We start from the raw sequence: 4,516 nt of genomic DNA, 5'->3' as shown, positions 1-4,516 counted from the left end.
GCTTGTAGGACCCAACTCTGTGATTCTGTGACTCTATGGTCACTGTACTTCAGGCTCCGGGCTTTTGCGATTCCAGAACACATGCAGACAGTACGCCTCTCGCTGTTGCCTATAATTAAGACTACGAAAACATACCTGGTCGGTTAAAAAGCCTTTTATTTAAAAATAAATGTTTCCAACAACAACATTTCAAAAATTACAGACTTGCCCTCACTTTGCAGGAACGCCCCCGATTCTGAGCGGTGGATATCTGAGTAACTAGAGCAGTGGTGGCAAACCTATGGCACAGGGGCAAAAGGTAGCACTCAGAGCCCTCTCAGTGGGCACGCGTGCCATCGCCCCAGCCAGGCCCAGACCATCATTAAAGTGTCGAATTCTCTGCCAAATAATTTTAAGTAAATGAAAGCTTTTGGGATTGCTTTCCTTACTTTGTTTGGATCATGTTAAGTTAATGTATGAGTTGTTTTTTCTAAAGTAAAACCTCAGTATTCAGGTTAAATTGCCGTGTTGGCACTTTGCGATAAATAAGTGGGTTCTGGGTTGCAGTTTGGGCACTCGGTCTCTAAAAGGTTCACCATCACTGAACTAGAGAATCCAGTGGCTGAGCTGAGTTCCAGCTTGCTCTAACTGGGCGGGTTCATCCTGCAGTCGCATTTATTTGGTTAGATTTAAGGCATCCGGCAGGGGTCCCCAACCTTTCTGAGCCTGAAGGCACCTTTGCAATTCTGCCCACAAGAATAACACACAATCCCAAGACAGTCTGGTATGGAAAATATAGACAGATGTGTGCTCGATGCCCACAGAACAATACGGTAACAAAAGAGACGAGATTAAAGCCATAACATCATTTAGTGTCTGGTAATGAAAAACAGCCACTTACTCCTTCATAGAAAAAATACAAAGGTCAATGAAATTACACATAGCCGTCTGCTCCAGACTCACTCTGTCAATATCCTTCTAACAGTCTCGTGTTCTCAAAAGCAGTCTGCTCCAAATTCAATCTCTCTTTTAACCCCTAATCCGCACAGGGGTCATTTCCTGCGGGAGCGCACCGGAGCTCCAGCACTAAGGAGCCCAGGGGGCGGGCACATGCAACAAGCCCCGCTCCCTGCTCCCAGCAGCCCTCAGTTGGGCCATGAGGAGCAAGAAGCAGCCAGGTAAGTTGCAGAGCCCCCTCCCCGGCCTGCCTTCAGGTACAAGCTCTCCCTCCTCTGAGGGCAGATCTGTGCATTCCCCCCCCATAGCTAGCAATCCCAAATAGTCCAGTGGCACCTTTAAGACCAAGTTTTATTCAGGTACAAGCTTTCCCTCCTCTGTGAGGACAGAACTGCACGTCCCCCCCCCAATAGATAGCAATCCAAAACAGTCCAGTGGAGCCTGAACAGTAGGTGTTGCCTTCTGACACACTTCCGGTGATGTCAGGGGGTGTGGCATATGCAAATGAGTTATGCTAATGAGCTCCTGCACCTCTTTTTCTACGAAATGACCCGATTCCGGATATTTAAGTATTTCAGACATCTGGTCTTTCCTCAGGAACAAATCCTATATAGGAATCTCACATTCAGTGTTACCTTCAAGTTGACACATTCATTGATTTACTTTTCTGTTAATCTACTAGGGCAAGGTCTCCTCACTTATTTTTAAGTCTGCCGCTGCCGCTGCCAAAGTCAAATGGAACCAGACTATGCACAGAGGTATGAGTGAGGCATATATACCCGGAATAAGTGTTTAGAGAGAGATTGAATTTGGAGCAGACTGCTTTTGAGAATACAAGACTGTTAGGAGGATATAGACTGAGAGAGTCTGGAGCAGACTGCTCTGTGTAATTTCATTGACCTTTGCAATTTTTCTATGAAGGAATAAGTGGTTGTTTTTCATTACCAGACACTAAATGATGTTATGGCTTTAATCTAGTCTCTTTTGTTACTGTATTGTTCTGTGGGCATCGAGCACACATCTGTCTATATTTTTCCATACCTTTGGAATTCTGACACAGCGTGGTGGGCGTGGCACAAAATGGCTGCTGCAGGAGGCGGAACCAGCCACAAAATGGCTGCCACGGCTTACCTTCAGTCAGACAGTGAAGTTGTTGCCAAAGCAACATTTTTTAAAAAAAATGCACAACCAGTCAAAGCTCCAATGGCCAATCAAAAGCCCGCCTGGGAAAAGCCCCATTTGGCCCTGCCCGTTATCTAAAAATACTTCGTGGAGCAAGGAAAGGTGTCAGCAGGTGCTGTGGCATATGGGTGTTGTCACATAAACATGTTTTGCTCATAGTCACAATGCATTATGGATTTTGTAGTTTTCAGGTTGTGTCAACAGTTGTTCTCAAAGTTGTTCTGCACATTTTACTAAGGGATTTACTATGTTAAGAAATACGACTTGCAAGTGATGATTTGGTGCAAATATTGAAGTATCAGAGTAATAAAAACTTAGCAAAAATTGAACCGATCTGCTGATATACACATATCATTAGATTCACTGAAAGCACGTTGAATTTCAGAAGAAACAGCTTACTAGCATCATTCTTTGCATCTGAGTTCCTGAGAGTGAAAGTTTAAGGCTATCAGTTCTGCTGCAACTAATTTGTCCGTTTCACATTCGTTTCCCCATCTTTTATTCCCTGCGGTTCCGTTTACAAAGACCTGAAATCTACTGATATCTCCTTGGCTTACAGATATCCATTTGAACTATTTAGGAAAGAACGAAAAAGAAAGTCACGTATTTGTTTCCAGGAAACATGAATTTGCAAAGACAAACGAGGTTTTCTTTGGAATGCTGTTTTTTTTTTAAACATATACACCCTTCCCTGTAGAGCCTTCCCAATCTGATTGTCAGTCTGTTGAGTACGGAGAACTCAGCTAGAAGAAAAGAACACAAACATGTCAATTCTCAGAAATCCACGGAGGTTCTTTTCCCCCCCTTCATAAATGCAAAAAAAAAGTTGCTGAAAGGAAAGAAAATGCCCAAAGCACAAGATGCTGTGCAAACTGAAAGCAAAAGCTACAGCGGATGATTCCCCCCCCCCAATCTAGCCAGTCAAGGGCTGCCTTAATTTGCTATAGAACAATCCCCTCTAGCATGGAGAGCAGCGAGGGGGGGAGCTGCTGTGTGGGGGGAATTTCTGGAACTGCAAAGCAGAATCATATTTCTGTGCAGGGGGGAGGCCTTTGGAGCAGTTCCAAGAGGACCATTTGGGGATTCACCAATTTGTGGTCTGGCAATGTTAACCGTTTCACAATAAGAAGAGAAGAAGAGAGATTGGATTTATACCCCACCCTTCACTACCCAAAGGTGTCTCAGAGAGGCTTACAAACTCCTTTCCCTTCCCCTCCCCACAACAGATACCCTGTGAGGTGGGTGGGGCTGAGAGATCTCTTGACAGAAACTGCTCTTTTTCAAGAACAGCTCTTAGCAGAACTACGGCTTGCCCAAGGTCATCCAGTAGCTGCAAGTGGAGGAGTAGGGAATCAAACCCAGTTCTCCCAGATTAGAGTCCACGCATTTAACCACTACACCAAACTGTAGTGTATTGTCTCCTTACTGGTGCTGCATTAGCTCAATTTAGGAAGGGAGGTGCAGTCCACCGTCTGTGAAGGAAGGCCTCGTGTGTCTTTTGTATTGCGTCCTGGCTGGGCCCAAAAGAACACCAGGAAATAACTGGATGGGATCGGAAAGGCCCATGTCCCTCTTAGACCACTTTCCAGTAGAGGTGAAGTGCTGGCTTAACACACACTAACAGTCCCACCCTGAGCACAGTTACACCCTTCTAAGTCTGTTGAAGACAATGCGCTTAGCGGGGTGTAACTCTGATTTGGATGGCACTGTATATAAGAACATAAGAAAAGCCCTGCTGGGTCAGCCCAGTGAGGGTCCATCTAGTCCAGCATCCTGTCTCACACAGGGGCCAGCCAGTTCCTCTGGAGGGCCCACAGGGCAGAGAGGCCGAGGCCTTCCTAAGAACATCAGAAGAGCCCTGCTGGATCAGACCAGTGAGGGTCCATCTAGTCCAGCATCCTGGTCAAACAGTGGCCAACCAGTTCCTCTGGAGGGCCAACAACAGGGCACAGAGGCCGAGGCCTTCCTAAGAACATCAGAAGAGCCCTGCTGGATCAGACCAGGGGTCCATCTAGTCCAGCCTCCTGTCTCACACAGGGGCCAACCAGTTCCTCTGGAGGGCCAACAACAGGGCAGAAAGGCCGAGGCCTTCCTAAGAACATCAGAAGAGCCCTGCTTGATCAGACCAGGGGTCCATCTAGTCCAGCCTCCTGTCTCACACAGGGGCCAACCAGTTCCTCTGGAGAGCCAACAACAGGGCAGAGAGGCCGAGGCCTTCCTAAGAACAGCAGAAGAGCCCTGCTGGATCAGACCAGGGGTCCATCTAGTCCAGCATCCTGGTCAAACAGTGGCCACCCAGTTCCTCTGGAGGGCCAACAACAGGGCAGAGAGGCCGAGGTCTTCCTAAGAACATCAGAAGAGCCCTGCTGGATCAGACCAGGGGTCCATCTAGTCCAGC

This window comes from Gekko japonicus, unplaced genomic scaffold (assembly GCF_001447785.1).
Source record: "Gekko japonicus isolate JY-2015 unplaced genomic scaffold, Gekko_japonicus_V1.1 scaffold6320, whole genome shotgun sequence".
Classification (NCBI taxonomy): Eukaryota; Metazoa; Chordata; class Lepidosauria; order Squamata; family Gekkonidae; genus Gekko; species Gekko japonicus.
Note: the sequence above shows the minus strand (reverse complement) of the source record.